This window comes from Pseudopipra pipra, chromosome 1 (assembly GCF_036250125.1).
Source record: "Pseudopipra pipra isolate bDixPip1 chromosome 1, bDixPip1.hap1, whole genome shotgun sequence".
In the NCBI taxonomy this organism is placed as follows: domain Eukaryota; kingdom Metazoa; phylum Chordata; class Aves; order Passeriformes; family Pipridae; genus Pseudopipra; species Pseudopipra pipra.
This window is the reverse complement of record NC_087549.1, coordinates 30449711-30474654: the sequence shown is the minus strand read 5'-3', so window position 1 is coordinate 30474654 and position 24944 is coordinate 30449711. Positions and strand designations below refer to the sequence as shown.

Below are 24944 nucleotides of genomic sequence, written 5' to 3'. Positions count from 1 at the left end.
TTAGATGGAATATGTCTTCTTGCCTTTGAACTTATAAGTATTGATTAATGATGTATTTATTGTAATACTGAATCTTTTCTTCAACAGACTTTTTTAAATTAAAGTCCTTGTAACTTTTTGATCCTAGAGGAGATGTGGGTACTTGACCCAATTGCTAATGAGGTGCTGTATAATCTCATGTATCCTATAGCTCAAAATAGCAGGATGCAGTATAAAAAGTACATCATAAAAGGCCCTATTGGAATGCTTTTTGTCTTCACAGGCAATACGCAAAAGAGATGACCTTCTGAGAAAGTCGGAAGCCGATTTCCTGCAGGCAAAGGAAGGTATCAAAGCAAAAGTGGCTGAGGTGGAGCACCTTGACAGTGTGGTCAAGAAACTGAAAGCCAGTATCCAGGACACACAGAAAGAAAAGAATCAGACAGAGACAGAAACCACCATACTGAGAACTGAGATTCAGCAGCTAAATCAGTAACTGCAGGGTGTGCATAAGCAGTGCAGAAAGACAGGTAATAATGTACAAAAATAGTAATATTACAGAAATGTGAATTTGGTACAGTCTAATGGAATAGAATTTTCAATCATATGGGCATATGACTGTTGCAATCAAATGAATATGAAAGGTTCCCTGTTCTGCTTTAGGGTAAATTTACAGCTACAGACTGTGACTTCATCAAAACAAAATAAACACAACTGAATTTTTTTTTTGTAATTCTATTTCTGTTCTATACTCTTTGCATTAATTTGGTGAAACATCTATTTCTGTCGCAGAACCCCTGCTCATTCACTGACAATGCAAAATGTAATTTGAACTTCACAAGTCTGATATAATTGTTAATATTTTAAGTGACTTTTTAAACCAATATGATTAATCCCTGGTATAGATAACTTAACAGCTTTAGCAGCAGTGCAATAATGCATATGGATTTTTTTTTTTCAAGAGAATAGTGTACACAAAAGGAACATAAGATGGAAAAACAAGGAATCATTTGATTATTGGGAATAAATTGCTTTAGAAAATTTTTGGTTGGTACTTTTGACTTTTACACTGAACATCTGTACTAGAACTAGTTTTCAAAATAAGCAAATGCAACAAGGAAATTGCATTATTAATATTTTGAAGTCACTGTATAGTAAAGCTTGAAATATACTACTTTTACCAAATAAAATATTAATGAAGTCATTTGGAACATAATAGACAGCCTGTGTCAACCCCTTAATTTTCTCTTCCACTATTCACAACATTGCCAGATACGTGTTTCTGGATAAAACCCCCTAGAGGTCTGCTGCAAATTCTTTTTCAATACAACCAGATCATTGCAGATAATTGTATTACACAGGGTATTGATCCAAAATCGTTGTGCACCGGAAACATCTGAAAAAACATGATTATAGCTTTCTGTTTATTGTTCGTACATCATATAAGCAGGCTTTTGTGTGAATCACCTGTAAGAAAGGCAAGGTGGAAACATCAGAGAAATTACCTCTTTACAAGAATCTATTGATCACTTTAAATCAAAGAAGTATGTTTGACATAAGATTACCTGCCAGTTTGAACATTAGGTACACTATGTTATAGCCTGGGGCAGTTGTAAGTCTGACAAAGGGATTGTAAATAAAGCATGCAGCTGCTAGTGCCTCTGGCTTGGGATCAACCAAGGCTCAAGTCCAAGGCATAGGTAAACTTAAAATAGTTTAACCCTTTTTTACCAGGAGATTGTGAGTTAAAATAGACTATTAAAAGTAGTGACTAAATAACTTTTTGTATGTTTAAATAGTTATGCAATTGCAAAAGACACATTGTTGAATCTGTTTACAAATCAAAGCTGATATCAATTAAATAAATTTTGAAAGATAATTCCACCTCCACACAACAGATCACAGCTCTAAGCTATTTCTAAGAACTTTTAAAGCATTGTTAAATGTCTGTCTCTGAATAATACAGACAATGCTATCTCAAATAAAATTGACAGGGACTTAATAAGTTCTCAAATTTAAATATACTTCAATTGTTATACAAAGAATTGTCTTTTGGACAAAAAATACAAATAGATCAAAGCTGAAAGCTTTTAATGGAGAGGTACATATTACATGTGAAGTATTTATCCTTCTTTTGATTTTAAACCTGAATCGAATACCAGGAGCCCACAGATAACTAACATTATTCAAAGAAGGAGTAATATCGGTTCCACTGAAATCATCTACCACACAAAAGTTATGTAAAGATGTATTGCAGAAATGGGTCAAAAATACACTGACAAATAGAATTTTGTTATATATTTTATTTCTTATTGAATGATGGCAGCTTAGGCTTGACTTTACTAAATTGCTCATTTTCTGACTGTGAAGAAAAACCTGTTATAAGTTGTTTTTTTAGGCTGTGCATTTTTTAAACGTGTTGAAACTAATAAACGTTTAACTCATTAGTTCACATAGAGTTAGATTTGCATGATGCTCAGTAAAGATGAGCTGTGGATGATATGCAGTTTGTTTAATATTTAGCTGTTAATGTTAGCTATGTACCTTCCTGAGGCACAAATTTAAACAATTTATATACAGTACTTTTTACTTATGGAAATGGTACTGCTGTGTTTTGTGAGAAGTTGGGTTCTGTTACTGTCAATGAGAAAAGAACAAAGCCATTTTTTTATATAAAGAAATTGATCTGCTGGATATTCTGAATTCATAAAGGAAGATATGACACCTGAATTTAGATCCTGTGCATATGGTGAATGTTGTCAGATATTGAAGACAATAAATGCAGAATCATGTTAACAGAGCACAAATGTTTTTCTTTAAAGGATTCTATCCTTCTAAGCCTGGAAAATACTGTTTTCTGACTTTATTGAATTCTGGTGTACTTATCACTCTTTAATACTACAGCACATTCAAACCAGGCTTTTTTATTTATGCTCATGCAAAATCCTCTGTTATGATACTTATTGAACTGCTATGACTAAAAGATTCTTAATATCTTCAATTTTCTGGTGTCCAATTTCAAAATAATTTGAATACTGCGAAATGAAGGGAATGCGTGCTATAAAATGCTTGTTGTGAAGCACTTGTTTTAATGATTAGTTTCATTCCAAGATATCCTAGACCTGATAACTACATGTGCCTATATGTCTGAAGCCATATATTTATGAAGGAGTATAAAAACAAATACATGTGTGTGGATTTGTGTCTGTGCAGGTACACATATATCTGCACATCCACACAAACTCATGTGTTCACATACTAAGGGTTAAATATTTAAATTAAAGCCTATGTACATATATCTTTTAGGAAAATGGTCAACAAAGAACAAAGGAAAAATGTCTTTGTCTTAAATCACTTATTTTTTCTGAGAGCTGGCAGTGTACGGCTATGGTTTCTTTTGGTCTAAGGAAAGATTGCCATCTATTGGATGACCTTGGAAAAGAACAGGTTTTTACTATGTATGTGCTCTGTAATTCATGAAAAAATATAATGAAATTGAAGACTTGGAGCTTAGATTGTATACGTTACTATTGTGAAATAGTAAAAAAGCTGCTATATTTTAAAAACTGTGATTTTGAATTCTAGTTTGACTTATGTTAAAAAATGCAAAGACAATAGGTGTTTGCTTCAGAATGAACTAAACACTGGATGTGTGTGTGTATACAGTAAGCTCTGGTAGCAGTTTAAATGTTTGCAGACTATTGAATCCAAGAATTTTGTTTTTTAAGTTTACTGGAATACAATGAAAGAGACTTAGGCCACCTATTAATATATTTATAATATATTTTCCTCTCAAGATTTGGGAACTAAATGATGCTCTTCTCCTGAAAACAATATTTGCCCAGCTCTTATAGTGAGTTGCAGTGGATTGCATTTAAAACAAAAATATCACTCGGCTTGAGCTTAAAATGTAATGCTTTTTTTTTTTTTTTCAACTTTCAGCCCAAGAACTTGCCAGTCAAGATGAAAAACAACTTCTAATGGAATCCAGCTTGAAAGCAACTCAAGAGCAGCTAAGTGAGCAAATAGCAGAAACAGTTTGCCAAGAACAGAACAGTAGAAAACCAGAGTCGAAGAGCTGGAGACCCTGAGAAAGCGTACTATGACTTCTGAAGAAGAAATTAGTGATTACAAGTGAGTTACTGCTCTTTTGGTATTTGAGAAACAGAAGACATTAAAGTCAGCAGTAAATCCTTTTAATATGTACTGTATTAATCATTTCTCTCAGGTAAGAAATAGTGTAAATGTGTTCTGTAACTCTATTGAATAAACTATTAAATATAAATGACTGATTAATGTATGCTTTAAAATACATTCTGCATTTAAAAAGATTGAATGTTGAAAAATACTATTGTTAGGTGTCTGGTTTATTTTTAAAATTAATATTCTGTAGTGTTGAAGTAGAATAGTGTGTATAATTATTTATTACCTATCTGTTAATGATATTCTCATCTTCCTCTTTTTAGAGACCAAAGGTTACATATGGGTCTTATCTTCTTTCTTTTTTGTTAGAGAAGCTGCCTCTAAGCAACAGACTGCCAAATTAAAGGAAATTTGGTGTTTGAACTTTTAGTCACAACAGCAAGGCATATATGAAGTTGCTAACATAAACAAACGAAAAAAGCAGACTCTAGAAAAGTTTACTTCTGCTCTAATCAGAGCAGAAATACTTCTGCTCTAATCAGCCAAATTTGTCTATTAGACTGAATGTTAACTCATGGGATTTAATTAAAAAGTAACAATGTGCAACAATTACATTTTGTAATTTAGCTTAACATTAACTGTATTTTTATGTTGAGCCACAAAGTGATTCATTACTTAGAGTTTTCAAGATTTAGAGTATGGTAAAAATTACTCACTTCAACTGATTTTTTTTTTCATGCAAACAATCACTTTCTTCTTGTTAAAGTTACGTTGCATTAAGTAATCCCTATATATACAGACAGAATCTCAAGCTGTTTTGTAATATCACAGAGCATGATGAACACTTTATACAAGATAGTTTGGCTGCAAAAAAATGTCTATTCATTTGGTGGTGGACTGAACATATAGAGCTAAATGTTTTTTCTCAGATTTGTGGCAAGCATCAAATATCTCAACAAATCTCTGAGAGGTTTGCTAAGTTCAAATGCAACAAACATCATGCATCTAAAATAAACTATGATAATATATGCTCAGTATAAACGACTTTAGACTGGAACTTCATCTGTTCTGTAGTTCAAATGTTTTAAATTACTTTTTCTGCTGAAGACTGAGAAAAGCTTCATTGAAAGAAACATTGCCTTCAGTAAAGTGTCTTCATTTCTTTAAATAAAATAGCTTGCTGGGTTTTAACCTGTAGTTATACCTCTAAAGATGTAACTAGTACTTCTCTAGGGAAAACACTGTCACTGATCTACTTTCCTAACTTGAATCTTTTGCCATAGTGGGTTTTCTTTACCATTTCAAGTGATTCCTCAGTTGCCAAAATGCCATGTTATGCCAATTCTTGTAGATACTTCTTTGAAAATAGAAAGGTCACAAACTTCTAGGATTACTGATTGTGGTAACTTAGTGTGAGATGGAGGGGGAGAGGGGGAATGGAATTGAAACTCCCAGCTGTAACTGATCGATTGTATCATGAAATATAGCTTTTGAGAGAGCAGGAATTTTGCAAAAGTTCAGTGAAATGAGTTTCACTAATGTTGAAATAGAAAACCAAATGATAATCATTAGAAGATTTTCAGAGGGACTTTTTAATAGTTTTTTTTTATTGTACTTTGTATAAACAAATAAAACTTGAATGAATCCCTTAACAAGCAAAAATTATTAACTAATCTACGTTTTTCTGTTCTGCTTTCTACACTTGTTCAGTGACTTTGGAAGTTTGTTACTTCAGTACATGAATATAATAAACTCTATAAGAGCAATCTTTTCTTAGCTCTACAGATTATAAAATTATTTTTTATTTAATCTTATGTAAAATTTTGACCTTAACTTTGTGATACTATTGCTTTTTAAAAGCATTCTGACTCATTGCTGTAGGATCACCATCAGCAAAGTATTTTTTGAATCTGGAAAATTAAAACTGCTACTTTAGAACAATAGGTTTAGTAAAATGGAACTAATAAAGCTAAAAAAATGGACAAAGCAGTTGGAGACTTTAAATATTGAAGTTTCCCTTTAAAACAACATCTTACTGTCTACCTGAAAACAATAATGCAGTTCCAGTCAGTATCTGCTCTCTTCTGTTCCTTGGGAGACAGAAAGAACAATGGATCTCTGTCCCCTGGGTCTTTTGGGACAGGGAATGTCACAAGGGTTATGTTCAGTCACTATGAAGGGTAGCTCATGTGTCATAAAGTAGCATCCCTTTGGTGCTGACTTATTCAAAGTCATACAGTCCTGGACTTTACCTACCTTCCTACTCAGAGAATCTGGCAAATGTAGATGGTATCAAGGCAAGAGCATAGGACTATACAAAGAAAAATGCAGCATGAATTGGTCAGTTAAAACTACACTGAGACCTGAGATTCTGCTATAGCTGTTGTAAAGCCTTTGAGGGGAAAGGTCCGTTTCTCTATGCTTTTTTTGCCGTGTTGTGAAATCCTTGTTAAAAGTTATTTTTTCATGGAAGTGGTGAAAAAAGGAAAATGGTTGACTAGGATTTAAAAACAATACAAAGACCATTACATTCAATTGTTTAATAGAATAAAAATATTTAGTTTTAAAACAGAGCAAAAATATTTTCTGCTAATTTCACAGGGTGTCCAAAATACATTTTCTTCATAGGGAATATAACTGAAAGTTTTTAGAAGTCACAAGCTTTGTTTGTTGTGGACTTATCCCATATGAGATAAACCTAAGGTAACACACCCCCAGCCCCCACCCACCCGCCCTCCCCCATATAAGCCTGTTACACCTGAAAGATTTGTTCAGAATGTCCAGTGGGAACCTGGAAATCGTAATAATTTGTAGTATCGATTGTGTGAAGCTATGCAGCTGGGGCCTCTAGTGAATAGACAGGAATAGACATTTTATTGATTAACTTTTACAGTCATATTTTCAGGACTGTGCTGCAACATAATTTTCACTTCCCAGCTTTGTGCTGCTGCATCATGAAACTTGGATTCTTCTCTCTTAACATTTACCCACCTGAGAGAAACAGTACAGACTTGTCTTTTTTGAGCTGTGCTCTGCAGAAATGCATAATATTTGGTGCAGTGAATTCTTTTACATTTCCCCTCTGCTGTCACAATAAAATGAAAAATCTTCACAAGTTATGTTAGCAAGTATTGAATAAGATGAACATTCCCCCACAACCCCCCACCAAGAGCTATTGTGTAATACCTTCTAGTAATTCTATTCCTCCTTTGCATTTTCATTTTTATTTTCTAAGCGGATAAGATTGTGGCAGAAGCAACCCCTCTCCTCACATCCGCAAATTCCAGAAGTGCTTAAAGTAAAACCAGGACAGACCCTAATGAAACAGATGCTTTTATTAGTTAGTGGAAATTTAAAAATTTAAGAGGGGGAGGCAAAAATGTTCCCTTGAAAATTTGAAGGGAATTATCAATAAAAACCTATTCATTTTCAGGATTGACATCCTGCATTAAGTAAAAATTGCTTATAAAATTACTGAGAGGGCAGGATTTCAATACAGTTACTAATAATTTTTAAAAATACATATATATGTGATGAAGTCTTAAATAAAGAAAAATCTTAAAAAAACATTATTTTGCATTTCTGGAACTATTATTTTCCAGAAAATAATAAAAATGGCATTGTACCATTTTGCAAAGGACTTTTGCATATTTACTGCTTTTTTTTAGTACAGGTTACTTTTTACATTAGATACCTAAGCCATTTCTCTTTTATGGACTTGCAGAATTACCAGTGAAAATCCTGATCCTTTTTTATTAATTTAGTGACTGTTTATTACTAGTTTTTTTATGTGCTTACTTTCACTTAGACCATGTTTTTACCATACGTTTAATAATGACTTATAGGCTAACATGATTTAAACCTCTGTCATCACACTATTTTTTCTATGCTATGTTGTTATTAACATCTTCTAATTATATCAGTGTTTAAGATATTCGTGGTCATGTTCCCTTTTGTCCTTCCCCTCTCATCAGAGACATGATGGTGTGCACCATATGGAGCTACAACTAAGGCAGAAATTCTCCCATCCATCACAAAAGGTTGATTTTGTTTACTGTCGTCAAACTTATTATTGAATAATTCCTATTTTGTTTAAAATATCAAGAAAAGGGTGGAGGACTTTAAGGTAAGAATAACAGTATCAAAGAAAGAGGATAAATAGCAACTTTCTCAAGGCTTCAGTGTCTACTGGACCTGGAATAAGCTGAAATAGTCTCAATCAGGTGAAGAACTAGAAAATTGGAAGTGGGTTTCTTCTTAGGCATGGAAAATTAGTGTTTTATATAGGAAGCTGAATAAAGTAGTATCAGATTTTAATGGCATCCTAGGCTTCAAACATATACAAATGTCAGCAGTTTTGTAAAACCACTTACCCTATAAACACGTTAAATGCTGTTCACAAATTTGCAAGATTGAAGATGAAAACTCTTTTAAGTGTTGTTCATGATTTTATTTTGTAGTTGTGATGCTTTATTATAAAAGTGGTGAATTATAATGTAAGGATTACAGGAAATCATTGAAGTGTCTGATTGTATTTTAATTTAGGTTAATTTGATTGAAATCTAAATTAGTGTGTGTGTGACTTAGTTAAAGAAAGGAGAAATTTCCTCTTCTGAACATTTGTGGAGATGTTAAATGAAATCAAAATACTATTTCAGTAAGTTTTATATGTTCTAGGTAGACAATCCACTAAGTGCTCGGGACTCCATGCATAGTATGTTAACTGAATTGTTAGATTTTCTATTTAATTTCTTTCTCCTTTTCTGTTTTGACATATCCATGCTAAGTCTTTTTGCAGTTGTGGTAACCTTTTCATTATGAATTAGGTAAGGTAAACTTTAAAATTTGTAAGAAGTTAAAAAACTTGAAATGTTTTAAATGTTAATCTATATTAAATTAATTAGATGCAAAATACAATAAAATGTTTCTCAGACAGAGTGATTTTTCACACTGCACAAATTCAGGACTAGTAATAGTTCTCAAATTTGATCAGAGAATTTTAAGGTTTATTGTGACAGTTGAGAGCTGGTTAACTGCATCAACTGTTTCTCTAAGAGAAATTGCAAATCTGAAATATTTTAATAAGCTCGTGCCATTTAGTTTGATTTTAATTTCTAACTATTCCTGGAAAAATGAAGACAAGAAGTAAATGAAAATTTCTGTTTATTGACTTTCACAGTACCTATGTCACAACTACTAAAAAAAAAAAGAATTAAATAATAATTACCTAGGAGATGACTGTTCAGGCATAGGATATGATCCTATATATTTGTGTCTTCCCAGACTCTATGGTTATGACTGGGAAAAGCTGAATTGATTGCAACGGAAATCTACCTGACAGTAAGTATTTGCAGTGGCAGGCAAAATTATTTAAGAAAAGAGAACATAAAATTAAGAAAGACAGATGGACTCATAAGAGTGAAATACAAATAGTCTGAATCAGGATTGATTTCAACATAATGTGGTGGAGGAATCCCCATTTATTGATCTACTTTAAAGCCCATGCACAGCACTTAAAAAGATAAAGTAAGCAAGGTCAGATAATCAAAGCATTTAAATAGTAAAAACAGCAACTGCCACTGTAGACTGCTAAAATAAATCCATAATACAAATTGCTTTAGCAAAAAGTGGATGAGCAGCTGATCTTCCTATTGAACTTTTATACTGTTCAGTGACCACACTGGGGAAAGGATTGGAAGAAATGCCTTGAAGATCAATATTGAGTGAGATGTAGCAGGGATTCATTCTGAACATGAAAGAATTACAAGTATGAGAGTAGAGAACTTGAGGAAATGTCATCAAGAAAGGATTGTTCTTGTAAAATACCACACATATTATATGAACATAGTATTAGTTGATGTTCTATTAGGATCTCTGAACATTCAAAGCTTATTAAATCTGAAATTTAGTTATTGCAAAACATAAAAATAGGACAAAGAGAATAATGATTTTAGTGAAATTACTTCTAAGAATTTAGTAACTTCTATCTTCAAAACAAGAAAGCTTTTAAACATATTCATTAATATAGTATTCAGAGGAGGCTGCTACTTTCCAGCCATATACATTTCAATTTTTTTCTGAATAGAAATGATAAACCAGAACATTTTACTGGGGTTTTTTTGGATCTTTTTCTTTTCTGAGGCCAATATGCACCTGTAACTAACATGTTTAATGTAAGTGCTCTTTCTTCAAATCTATTCTAAATAGAATTTTCATAGACATTTTAAATATTTTGTAGAAACTAGAATACTCTAATGCAAGTGCTTCAAATTTCAATTCCTACTAATTCTGTATAAGCTTTTTTTTAATATAGGTGTTAAAAATGTGTCATTGCTTTCATTTATAGGCTATTTTTTCCAGCATTCTTCAAAGTGTATTTATAAGAAAGAAAAACTAGATGTAGTACTACTACAGTAGCTCATTGTTTAAAATACGTTGTTTTCATTCACAGTTTTATTATATCATTACATGAGAAATACTGCATTTTCATAGACATATCGCCCCTTTTAAATGCAGAATCGTGCTTTTTTTATTTTTGACTGTAATATTCCTTTACTTTCAGGTTCACTGCCCTACGTATAAAAATGGTGTTATTGTTAGAAAGTAATAATTCAAGGTTTTAAACAATAAAAATCACTAAAAACTAGAGTGTTTTAAGGATATAGAAAATACTTTAAAAAACAAGTAAAGAGAACTTTTGTGTTCTCTTTGAAGACCTTGTTTGACAAGGAACTGATTCCCAAAATCATAAAGTTTGTTCACTATGGTTACTGTACAATGCATCTTCTTATAATGTATAATTATTTACAACTAGTCTTGGCTCCATTTTTGCTGTGTGAATTGCTGATTACACCAGTATCAATGGTAAAATTATGAAATCATATTCATAGTTGTCAAAGAAAGGTCAAGTTATTTGCATTTATTAGGAACTTGGGGTGCCATACAACATGGTTTTCTTCTGGGATGTTTACAGTTATTGATTTGTATACAGCTTTAAGAAAAATTAATTAGAATTAGATTTTACTTACTACTACAGGCTGTATAATAATAACAACAAAGTTCTACTTAAAAAAAATTGAGCCAGAAAATTAAATAATTTGCATTTTTAAAAGTTAAAATTGTTAGATTTAACTTATTTAAAATAATCTCCTTTGAATAGCCTGAGGAAAACTCTTAGTGAACTTCTGTTAATACTCACAGTACATTTGTTTGCACAAAAATGCATAGGCACTTCCATTAATGTGACATAAAGTACTCAAAACTTTTTTATTTAGGAGTGGTCTTTAAAGATGCTTAAAAACCAAGAACAGATTTAGTCATATGCTTAACGTTCCTTGTATAGTGAACTTTTCTTATATAACCGTATAGTTACTAACTACAAAATTTAATTTAAGCGTATGAATAATCCTGTTCTAATATATTAGCTTACATTTGTACTCTAGTTATTAAAGATCTTTCAAGATCAAGAGCTATATAAAGTTGTATGGAAATGTTATAGCCATCGTTGAGTGCTAGCTCTTTAGGTCTGAAAAATGTGGGTAGCATCTTTAAAAAAGTGTTCATGGGAAAAATACCAACAATGTGGGACCAGGAAAAGCACATGGTCAGACTGTGACAAAACCTTGTTGAAATGGAGAGAGAGGTGGAGAACTTCAGATGTACAGATAGCATTGATGCTCAGGTGGTATGCATTTGAAATCCGGTTTGTATTACATTGATAAATACTGTACATGGTTAGTGCATATTTCTGTGAACTTTTAACACTTCAAATTGATTAGAATGTCTTATTTTGATTATATCCATATTGTTCATTAAGATAAGATTGAGTCCTTAAAAAATGTTTGGCTTATTTCCATTACATTCAAGAATGTTTAAAGTAGAAAATATAGAATACAGTTTTCCATATTGTGCATATATAACATATGTTTGAGATTAATCAAATTATAGTCACCTCTAATTAACAGCAGGGAACAATTCCAACATGGGACAGAGCCAGATGACAAAGAAATGAAGCATATATTTAAAAGATGCAGCTTATTAAGAAAAGAAAAATAGGTTATGACTGCCTTAAGAATACTGAAAAGTTTTTAAACCTCTGGTTCTGTGCATGTGATTAATAAATTTTATTTTGCTTTGTTTTTTAGCTGGGCCAAAAATTTTCAGAGCCCTACAGCTCTGTGAGTAAATAAGAAATTTTCTTTCAAAGCCGATTCTTTTCATTCTCTATGATTACAAAATCAAAAATAAAAAAGACTTCTGCAATTTCAAATCAGCAGCTTTTGTCGCAAATTCTAAAAATGCCTCATTTGTATGCCAAAATTCTGCCTTTCACCAAGGCCCTTGCTTATCACCACAGAAAAGGCAATGATCAAGGAATTGATCAAGGACATACATTAAAGTAAGTAAATCGAGTTTTTTCTCTTGGTGTTTTTTTTTTTTTTTTTTTTTTTTTTTTTTTTTTTTGAGTAGGAAGTTGTATAGATGAAGAAAACACTAGGAAAAAAAATAAAGAGGCTATGCGATGAAAACAACTTGAAAACTAGATATTTTCCTGGCCTCTCCCTCAGAAATAAAGAAGATATAAACCTCTAAACTTTTTTGAATATCCAATCTGAGATTCTGCTCTCTAATATATGACAGATTGGACTTGCCCAAGAACAACTGCAGCCAATGATAATTTGCTTTGAATAAGTTAAAGGTCTTTACAAAGAAGCATCAGCAAAAGACATGAGAAAACAATGTTCAGTTGTGTCCTGTGTCTAACTGGGGATTTGAACCAAGGTCATTCCCATTGCAGCAGGGGACAATAGTGCCTGAGCGCGTACGAGTTTTTTGTCTCTCATTGATTCAATAAGTGCTAAAAATGCCTACAAAAAGGGGAAGATGCTCCAAGAAAGACACAGAGCAATCCCTCTCAGATCAACATGGAATGATGTTGTTTCAAACTGCTTCAAAATAAAAGAAAAATTAATCTGTATTCTCATATATCCCAAGCGAGCATTTTGATTGAAACCAAGTTTACATTTTATTTTTGCTTCATGTGAACTTCCTTATCTTCTTTTACCTCACATCCCCAAATCTGTTTGCTTCAACTGTCTATGTATAAAATGATAATAGAGCTATATTCTCACATCACAGGATGCTGATATTTATGGAACACTCAGACACCATTGTGCTGAAAATCAGCAGCTGTATTTGTATTGTCTTTTTAGTTGTGTCCTCATGTGAGCCATGTTTCTCAGTTCAAGTTGTGTAAGCTGGTGCACACGGACATTTTCTGTAGGTTTCAGATTCAGAATTTGCCACTGAATGGACAAGAAGTTTGTTCCAGGATCTCATTTTGAACTTTACTATTTTGTGCAGTGTCCACAATTTTTAAAAGAATTACGTGAGAATTAATATGTAAGTTTTGGAAACTCATGAAAAGTGAAGGAATTTTTCATTCGTATCAGCACTTGAATATTGTACTTTAAACACTAAAAGATAAATTAAAAGAAATCAAAATGTTGAACTATTTGCCCCCTAAGTGATAAAAGTCATCATACAAGCTTGATGTTTAAAGGAAGTGATAATATCAAATGGCAAAGACATGCAAATATACCTACATAGGTTGGGCAGAAATTATTATACTTGGCATCATTAATTCTGCTGTACTGGGAATACTGAATATTTGACTTTGCCACGGTAGTTTTTTTAAAGTAAAATTAGCATCAAAGCCTCTTCCCAAGTCAAATAGATTTCAGGATGTACCCAATCTAAAAGTAAAATTGCATTCACCTCTTTTATATGGATATTTTTTGAAAGGAACACCTGTGCAGGTATTCCATGCTTTGTGTTGTCTGACTTGACCAGAACAAAGATTAGGCAAGCAGATGCTTTCACTAGTAGATAATTAATTAGGCAAAAGTAAAGCAGCAAAAACCCGGGGTGAGTAAGAGCCATAGCACAACACAGACCTTCTCCAAGACAACAGAACTTTTCAACAGAATGGATATAGAACTTTAGATAGTTAAGCTCACTCTCTCTGAACACATAGTGACATATTTGTTAATATCTTTCTTAGAAATACCCATATTATTTTCATTTACACTTCTCAAGATAATTTGGCCTTGAGCAAAAATTCAGCAAGACAAATTTCAATCCAAACGGATGAAGCTGGGCAGAGCTCTAGGTAACTGAAAACCACATCTAATAAAGGAAAACTGTGGTAGGCAGTAGAATGATAAACTACTGCAATAGCATCCTGGCAATAAATGAAACTAGAACAGCTGAATTTTTTTGATGATATCATCTTGCTGAAACTGGTGAGAGTGTGCAAGGGCTTTTTTGATCATAGACATCAAATGAAAGAAAATAACAAATTCTAATGAAAGAAACTTAACCTTGATATGAGCTTAATAATCCCTTGCCTATAATTTTCATATCTCTAATATATGTTAGTCTTTAAGGATAAACATCAGCAATATCATGGAGAAATTCAAAAGAATTTTTTAAAACAAGGAAATAATCTTGTTTATTTTCTTTAATTCTTTCAAAATTGTACTCAGAAATTTATAAGGAATGGACTTTAAATTGACATTTATGATTGTATTTAATAAAAGCTATAACAACCATCACCACCTTCTAAAATCAAGAAGAGAGTTAAGAGAAGGCCATGGTTCTGTTCGATTTAAGCTTTGATTTTTAGTTCGTTTGGGATTCTCTTTCAGACGGATATTTCCGTTGTCAGAATTCAGAGTGGCAATATATTTTTCTTTCTAGGTCTGGTCACACCTAATATTACCTGAAGGTCCTTCTTAAGGCCTCAAAAAGACATTTAGGCCTCTAGAAAACAATGGAATGTTTTGAAGTAGAAACTTTTATCATCAGACACGACAATATTAGGTCCATCGTTGTCATTATAGATTTCTTACATACTTGAGTGTTCTGTTGTAGATTGTACTGTTAAAAGTAACCCCTTCGATTCCTACCAAGAATGAATAAATTTGAGTGACTTTGTTTTGTTTTATTTTGCTTTTGTGGATTTTTTGTTTGTTTGTTTGTTTGGGGATTTTTTGTCTGCAGAAGAAAAATTAGGTCCACGGATCTTATGGTTAAAGGATCTCTTATGTCAGGTCTTAAGATTTGTCTTTTTAAATCTAACCGAAGGTCTATTCAGCTAAATACTTTTTCCCCCCCCAGAATTTCTGTAGGTTTTGTTAGTTGTTTTTTTTTTGCTTCTTACTATGGTTGACCATTATTGCCATAATGTTCATTCATTAGTTACCATTTTGGATGAGAACCCCTTTCACCTGTAACTGTCTCCCTAACTTACTATTAACGCTTGCCTTTCAGAAATATAAGCTCCCGATGATTCAATGAACCCACATAACAGTAAATTTTCTTTTTTTTTTTTTCCAATTTTTATTGAAAAACACTAGTTGATGGTACTTCCACTTTGTCTGTTGCCAGATTTAAATATAATCACCAGAAGTTTGTTGATAGCAGTGACTCACTGAGAATTATAAAGAATTTATATTTGCTTTCCAGAAAATGAGAGGGAATGTTGACCACAACAGTTCACAGTCACTTCCTCATGTATTCTCCTATTTCGCTAGAAGCATTTTTATTTGCTCACCTTTTACATCTCTCCAGGATCTTCTGCTGAAAAAGCTATCAAGTTGTTATGTGTTGATATGCTGCATATTAGCTGTTTTTTACCTTATCCTCTTGTTTCAGTGCTTTTAAAAGTTGACCTGTGCATTCTGATCATTTCTAAAAAACTCCCTAGAATTACATGACCTGTAAGTTCAATCAGAACCCCCTGCCTCTGAGTTTCTTCTTCTCCAGATCCTTAATGCCCTCTGTATGTGACAAAAGAAAGACTATAATTTTCTCCAACAGGCCATCCTTGTTGAATTTTCTGGTCATCTGGACTACTTATCATGCATACATGGTCTGAAAGACTTTAGGTGGTGAAGCTGAAGTAGATTTTGTTAATGTGAAAGTGAAGGACCTCATGTCTTGTTCTTGTCCTATGCAAAGTCAACAGAACAGGAGGATAAAGAAAACAATTTCAGAATTTATGAACTCAAGGTACTATGAAAGCAGCACCTTTCCATGGAAACCCTTAATTAATTTATTTTTTTTAATTTATCCATGAGGTATTGTAATGGGAAAAATGATAGTTATTTGTTATCCATATAACTGATGGTGCACCTCAATACTCCTAATTCTTAAATGCATGTTCCAGATTACATAACACACAAATATATATTATACAAAAAGCTGGAAAAATATTTTGCATACTACTTCTGGAAAAGGGATTGGCATCATGCCATTTTGAATTTGTGCCAGCTAGTGTGTTGAGATCTCTACAAATGTGCATTTTCAAAAGTTTATAATTGTTATTCTACTCAGGCCTACTTTCAGAAACTCTTCAAAAAAGTGACAAATTAACCCTCAAAGTCTTCACTCTTATAAGTATCTCTGTCTGCCCAATATGTAGTTTTAATAATTTATGAGGTTTAGTAATGCATAAAGAAATACAACATTAATACAAAAACTTAAAAAGCAAATTACATGGAGTATTATTTTGATTTTGGAAACATAAAACTGTGAGAGATTTGCAATAATATTAGTGAAAATACCATTTTCACTTATCTTTTGTTTGTGAAAAAAAAGTTCTAATATTCATGACTTTACTTAACATTATAGAATATTCCTGGCTGAAAAAAAATCTATGAATTTTAAAGAATTCATGAAAAATAATTGTGGTGATAACATCTAACTCTTATCTGGCACTTTACATTCAGAGATTTCATATTTTGTTAAACATGTGTAATTTAATCTAAATTTTTAAGAATACTAGGATTTCATATATGTGTGTATTTATATATGTATTTCTTTGGGAATAAAATTGATTTTTATAGATAAGGATTTTGGAGCACATATAGTGAAGTGTCTTGTTTTAGGTATCAGCAAAGATAAAAAGACAAATACCACTTGAATACCTTTTGAATAAAGAGATGTGAAGAAGACTGATTTATAACACAAAGCAAATGAGCATGTGAACTCACAGGAGCCAGCTACTCTACAGAAAGTCTCTTCGTATGAACTGAGAGTCCATGGGAAAAAAATGCAGCAACTTTTTTTTGTTTTTCTTTTAGTGTAAAAGGGAATTGACTATTTCAAGTTTATTTAAAGGGGAAAAAATGCACACAATCTGACAATATTTGCATTCTGTCTTACTCTGTAATTTTCTTGCCTGCTCCTGGGGTTTTTAAATTCATTTTCTATTTTTAAAGCCATGCAAACTCAAGAAAACTAGTTTTCTCTGCCTCCCCTTTTTTGCGTATGTATTTATATAGAGAAATGTCTTTTAGTTTGTTTATTTATTTTTACTTTTAACTTGACACAGGTGTGTAGTTTGAGTGTTCACATTTTTCATTCCTGTAATTATTACACAGGGTAGAACACACTGAAGTAAGTGGGACAATATAATAAAGTGTTAGTTTAAATTAGATACATCTAGAGAAAGGAATAAAGATTTGGCAGGAATCAAAGCTTTTCCATCTAAATTATACCATGTAATCTAAACTGCTTTTAAACTTAAAAAGCATGCAAATCACACAGAGAAACTGGAAGAAGGGATTGGCTGGACACACGAAAAACATTGCCATGTGCCATTGTGCTTTTAGAAAATCAGTCTCAGCTGAGAATGCTCCAGCTGGACTGTGGTGCAATGGAAAAACTTAATACTTAAAATACTGCAGTACTCAGGTAATAGCCTTGGTACAGTATATGAAATTGAAGCTTAAATTTGAAGTAATATAAGTGGATGTTTGTAAGGATTTTTTTCCACTTCAAAAGGAAATATGATTTAAATAACATTACATATAAAATTCACTTTCAACATATGAGAATTATTACTGAAAATAATTAGTCAGTATAAAAGTTCACTCCTTCTTTTTAAACTCTTGTAAGTGGGATTCATCTTGTCTAATAGTAGATATCTACAGTTTGGGTGGGAATATATGAGAGTGGTGCCTAAGTTTTTGTTGTTGTCTTTTGAGACATAATCAATTCACTGAATGGAATCAAGAGCTGAATAAACACCAAGCCAATCAAGTGTTAAAGTGTGTTTTGAATAAGTCTAAAAAGTCTCCAGATGAACATTCAACCAGACCTCCACTCAATGTAACGAAGAGTACATATGCAGTCACGCATAATGACTAAATGCAGATGTACAAATTGATGATCTAATGAGTTACCTTTTCCCAATAATTCATTAAATGCTACAGAATCATTTTATTTATTTACTTATTTGTTGCTACTAAATATTTCACAGGCATTAATACTGGTCTTTGCTCTGAACAATATTTAATATATAAATACAAGGTTTTAAAAGGGAATGGCATAGAGAAAAAAAGTTAAAATTTTATTTTTTATATTTAAGGTGATTTTTTCTTTTGGAGTGCGGGTTTGTTTGGTAGTAGTGTGTTTTGGTTTTTTTCTAATAAAAAACAAAGGTCGAGAGAATTTGAGTAGATGAGAAAGCAGGAAAATAAAAAAAATAGTAGAATGACTAATACTCTTTTCCACCCTACGGTAACCATATGAGGCCAATGGAAATGGATCATTTGCTGTATTATTGCACTAAAGCAGTGTATTAATTCTGGAGCTTGACTGAGCCTTGAACAGAAAGAATAGAATAAAGTTTGTTCAAATGAAACTTGTTGTCGCCTGTGAACCATATGGTTGCAAAGTATTTCCATTGAAAATATTTAAATATTCAGAGGTAAAATTTTGATTTTTGAAGGTTTCCTCCCATGCTAGTTCACTGAAAATAGTAGTTGAAGAAACACTACAGAAAATTTGGATTAAATTTTTCACTTAATTTTATGATAAATGTTTTGCATTTCCAGTATTTTTTATATATAATCCATTAGGTTATTAAATATTAATACAGTAAGTTTTTAGTTGTTTTACAAGTATTTTATAATAAGGCAATTTGAGAGTATGGAAAGATTTAACATAGAGGAAAATATGCAATGAAAATCAAATCAAGCAAGTGCAATAGTTACTCATGATAACACTAGGATTATCAATGTATGACAACACAAATTTTTTATGCAGGATTATCAATGTATGACAACACAAATTTTTTATGCATATTGATTCTCGTCCAGTAGAGGCAAATTGCTGCTGAGAGCAAGTGGTCCCATTAAGCTTCCAAATTAGTGAATTCCTGAGCTAAGTAGCTTGGGAAAGTACACTGAAGGTTTCATCTTTCTAGATTCTTCTATTTATTATCTTTACTTATGTAAAGAGTTCATTAGAAATAATTTAACATTGAAATATGGTAACTTTTTAGCCTCCTTTAATGCAGTCACGCATGTCTTTAACTACCAGACATAAAACTGCTTAATTCTTTGTATATTAATGGGTTCATATGTCATAAAGCCAGAAGAAACACTGTAATCGAGTCTCCTATGTGACACAATACAGGCCACAGAACTTCAGTGAATTAAGTGGTACATCATGTCTAAGTAAATGTGACTGAAATGGAGCATATTAAAATAGAGCATACATTTTTTAATAGATTCTTGACTTTAAAAAGTCACTGTAACAGAATTTCTGACAATCTTTCATACATTTTCTCAATAAATCTAGCTTTTGAAAACACACAGTATGTTGATTCTGTATCACTTTAGCCTCTTACTTAGAATGTCTTATGAAACCTAATATAGAACAAAAGTATGTTATCTCATCATCTTGATCAACAATATTTGAAATATCATAAAACCAATACAGGAGATAGCAGGACAAGATGTGTTTACAATACATACACAATAGTGTATTTGTGGTAATTATATTAATCTACATAATTTTCTTTGTATCTGCAGTCAATGCAAATTAGTGTGGATTTATGATATCAGCCCTTCCACAATTTGAGTGGATAAGATTTGTAACTGCCAGGGCAGAATTATTTGAATCTCATAGTTAAACCCTAAAAAGTTTTAACAGAGAATTAGTAGAGCATTAGAGTATTAATTTCTACTTTTTAAAAAACTTTTCACAGTTTCCAAGACCACACAACCTAAAAATGGTCTAGAAATTTTTTCTAATAGTGCTTCAAAAGTTTTTAGGTATGATCTACCTAGGCAAGTTAAAATATACCTATATTTCTGTGATTGCAATAATTTTTATCCTAAGCCAAGGTACTGTGAATTCCATTGTTACTTTTAGTTTCTTAAATTTCTTCTTTTTGGGAGAGGAGAGAGGCAGATCTATATAATGCTATTGAACAAATTACAGAAAGGATCTTAATTTTATATGCAAACAAGTTGGATTAATTACATCCCATTTGCTAATTTTTGTGGGATTTCTTCCCTAAAGATACTTTTTGCGCGTGTATGCACAGTGACATATGAGTGTGTGCATGCAAATCAATGTCTATAGTTATGCCTATATGCAAGTTATGACATAAAATTTAAAGCAGCTTTAAGACACGTTTGCACCTCAAAATTATGACTTTTTCAAGACTCGTTTTGAAGAAGAATGTTAACTTTTAGTTTTGTAATTAATTTTTTTCATGTTTTTGTTAATATCCAAAATAGAATCAATCAGAAATTTTAAAATTAATTTTATAATTGGTATAATTTATATATGGGGGTTGTTATTTAAAATTTTTCAAGGAATTTTTAAGGAATACTTTGATAAGCATGATTTAACATCTCCAGTGCACCAATTTTCTCTGAAGTCTCCAAGGAAAGCTTAGATTTTCTCCTCCAACTATAGTTCTAAAAAACGGTTTTTTTTAAAACTCTTTACAAACTTAATCAGAGATGTTCAGAAGTCTGGTAATCTAAAATAATTTTACTTACCTTTGTTGATTATGTTTTTGAGAATTTTGTTTCATTTGTGATTTCTAAGTCAGCAGCATTGGATATCAAGTGTTTCTAAGCAGATCACATTACTAAAATGGCTAGTTTGTTTATTCATTTTTTTGATTCTGGCAACAGTGATTAAATGGTATAGTGATTATGAGAACAACATTCATAGAGTTAGCATTCCAACTAAACTTACAAGTAATTTTCTATCTATAGTGTTATCAATAAACTTCTGCATATATGTTACTCAAAGGAATCTTATAAGTAACTTCAGATTTTGAACGGCATGCACTAGATCTATCTGAAACAGACAATATTGATCAGATGATTCTTTTGATTTTGTTTCACTTGAACAAATAGCTGCTGTCAAAGGTGAAAAAGTCTTTCCTTTTTCAGTGGAATTTCTTCTAATTTCTCCCATCGTTATGGATTTATAAGTGAGCAATTTCATATTTAATTGCAAAATAAGTGGAGGCATGTGTCTGGAAGATGGGGAGAATGGCATATTCAATTTCCTTGTGGCACATATTAAATTTTTAAGAACATATTTGCCTAGGCTTCTGCTGGATTTAGTCAGACTTCAGCTAGCAGGTAAGTAAGCATTGTATAAACATTTTCTTTTTTGTATCAATGTTTAGCCTCTCTTCATTCAGACTTCATGATTTTTACATTTTTATATATAGTAGATTGTTTGTTGTTAGCAACCATTATAGGAAAAAATATACTGTGAAAGAAAAGTCAAATAAAGAGCTAAATTTTCAGAGTGAAAAACAGGACATTGGTTTACATATTGTTTTAATACAGAATAAAAAATATCTAAGAAAAAAAATTTGTTGGTTTCCTTGTTGGCCTTTATTGTTACTGCTACTCTATCAATAGATGTTAGATTGTACTCCTTCTATTACTATAAGACCATATGTTTTAAACGTCTTCTAACTACTCTACTTCTTTGAACTGAAGCTTTATCTTTTAAAAGGATAGTATATCTTAGTTACATCAGTAAGCTGACTGTTAGCTAAAATGCATACAAGTAGAGGTGATATTTCTACCTGTACAAAGTGGAATTAAGTGTATATGATCCACTTTTGCTTCATTGTATGCTTAATATTGTTGGAAAATTTAGACTTATAAAGATACTTCTGAGGTGAGTGCCAAAAATCAGAAAAATATAAGTGTTTAAAAAATTAGTCCAAGAAGTCTGAGTAATGTCTATGAAGACTCATTCATTTCTCCTTATTATTCTTTAATCGAGACTTTTGCTTGTAAGGCATGTGAGACCATTCTCCAAAATTCATGTCAATTAATAATTTACTCCTAATTTGATATAATCTCAGGAGATGTTTGAGGCACCTACTACTGCTTAGTATCAACCTGAATGAGGGGGTTGAGTACTTGTGTGTGTGATGCTGCTCTACCATTTCTGCTTACATAACATTTTCACTTCTATATCTAAAATACTTAAGAAATTACTGTTTCAATTTAATTTATTTTCCCCTTCATTCCTCAATAATAATTCTCTTTTCCAGGTTAATTTCAGGAAATCTATAGAGAGCTACATGCAAATGCCTTGCTTCAAAATGAAAATTTCTAGAATTATAGTCATTATGTACTTACACAGACACCTGACATGCTATGTACTGTAACCACTCTATAACAATTTATGGTTATGTAAATTGGGATGTAGAATAGTTGATGTCTTTTATGTTACATCACTTCATGACTTTTATCTTCTAGGTCAAATACAACTGAAGAAATATCTCAGGATTGCTAAATTGACTTTGTACCACACAAGGTAACTACACAATGAAGTAATATTAATTTAGGGACAATATTATGATATGAGAGGAATTCTAGTCTCTTCATATGTGAGAAATCATGTTAGTGCTGGAGAAATTAGTTTGAAATAAGTAATACCCCACATCTAAGAGAATTTGGAAGGGAAACCATGTAGGCTAGTACCTTCTTACCTCTTGTTATGCTGTCTCTGTGTGCACATAATTTCTGTTACGCTTTGATGTTTAGAAAAGATTACAGTCTGGCACAATTACAACTCCTGGAGCAGTTCCACAACCATTGTGAAAATTAAAGAATTGAAATATACAATTTCTATTTTGTTTTTCATCATCCATATTAAATATAGATGACAGCCAGATAATATTTTATAGAAAGCTAAAAACCCTAAATTTTCAAGCATATTTCAAATGTATCCATAAGTCTGATTTTTAATATACTTTCTTTGAATACATTTACCAATAAAATATCCAGTGAATTTGACAAAGTAATTATGTTTGGGGGGAATATTAGGTCATGCTTGCAGATAGGGGAGAGTAGAGGATGAGAAAATATTCTACATTGAGAAAATATTATGATTTCATACAATGTTGATGGAGAGACAAACCAAAGCTTGTCTAGCTCTGAGCATTCAGGCCAGATTTAGGAAAAGATCTTTAAAAAGAGAAATCAAAGTAATTGTGCATAAGTGAACATATAATGTTTATGAACCTTTTCTTGCAGAAAAAAAGAAAGGTGTACTAGTATTCATATTTAAAATGCAAGATGTGTTGAAATTACTAAAAAACATAATTCAATTAGCAGGAGAGAAGGAAAGGTCACATGATGATGTTCAAACACCTCTAGATATCCTTAAAAAACTGTAAAATTACGATGCAAGTCCAGAAATTACAGACTATGCCCTCATGTGTATTTTAGTGTGGAAAATCTGTTTACTCATCAAGTAATGAGCAAATGAACCTCCTGCAAAAAGATCAGTTAATAGCCACTAAGATTTGCCGAATGCAAATTTTTTCTTCAAAGAAACCATGTTTAACGGTAGGGTTTTTTTAAAAAATTATTGTGGAGGCTGCAAGGAACCATTATTTTATATATATAGCACTAAGAATCTTGAATTCCTTTGGAAAAGAATATTCAGGATTTAAAAGGGCAGAAGTTTATGGGAAGGTAACTGCAAGTATATGAATAAGAATAATAGAATGGTTTGGGTTAGAAGGGACCTTAAAGATCATCTAGTTCCAACACCCCTGCTATGGGCAGGGACACCTTACACTAGGTTGCTCAGAGCCTGACCTTGAACACTTCCATGGATGGGGCATCCACATCTGCTCTGGGCAACCTGTTCCAGTGCCTCACCATCCTCACAGTAAAGAATTCTTCCTAATATCTATTCTAAATCTACCCTCTTTCAGTTTAAATCCATTCCCCCTTATCTTATCACTATATGCCTTTGTAAAAAGTCCCTCTCCATCATTCTTCTAGGCTCCATTCAGGTACCAGAAGGCCACAATTAGGTCACTCCTGAGCCATCTGTTTTCCAGGTTGAACAAACCCAAGTCTCTCAGTCTTTCCTCATAGGAGAGGTGCTCCATCCTTCTAATCATCTTGTGGCCCTCCCTCTGGACTTGATCCAACAGGTTGATGTCCTTCCTGTGCTATATGTGCTATATGTTGACAAGATAATGCTTTTTTCATCCTACAGCACTGTGTAATCAGTTCTGCACATAGTTACAAATAAAATTATTTTAAAAATCACTGCTGACTCTGTATTTAATATAAATTACTCTTAGGAAAAAACAGGAAAACATATAAGGTGTCATTACTATTGACCCTTCATAAATATTTGAGGATAAGGGGAGATGATTAGCTGCTTGGTAAAATAAAAAGTTCAGATTTATTTGGTACAAAATACATCCTTATTTAATTCCCAGCAATTCTACTGTTTTTTCCCTCAATAATTTCTAGGTTTTCTTGTCTCCGTATGTATGTTCCTTTCTAATTTTTCTCTTTTAAAGCAAATTGTGAGATTTTCTATTATTTGATAATTTAGTTTAAGATTTCCAGTGTTTCCAACCCTCTCAGTTCCAACTGCCTCACATCTTTCTGCTTAGGCTGAAAATGCTCTGAAGGGGTCAAGGCATGTTTGCTACCAGGACA

At 32.1% G+C, this 24944-nt stretch overlaps 1 long non-coding RNA gene across 11 annotated transcripts; it reads left to right on the top strand.

Annotated features, from left to right (window-relative positions):
- Positions 1 to 269: 269 nt before the first annotated feature.
- LOC135411989 (uncharacterized) lies at positions 270 to 24542 on the top strand. 11 transcript variants are annotated; one of them, XR_010429423.1, is made up of 9 exons: positions 3574 to 3832; positions 3922 to 4207; positions 8097 to 8248; positions 9406 to 9462; positions 12267 to 12299; positions 12459 to 12520; positions 21393 to 21587; positions 22731 to 22788; positions 24270 to 24542. It is a non-coding gene; the product is annotated as an uncharacterized LOC135411989 (long non-coding RNA). The 11 variants fall into 11 exon arrangements; XR_010429422.1 differs by lacking the exons at positions 3574 to 3832; positions 12459 to 12520 and adding an exon at positions 270 to 509; XR_010429420.1 differs by lacking the exon at positions 12459 to 12520 and having other exon boundaries at positions 3585 to 3832.
- Positions 24543 to 24944: the final 402 nt, after the last annotated feature.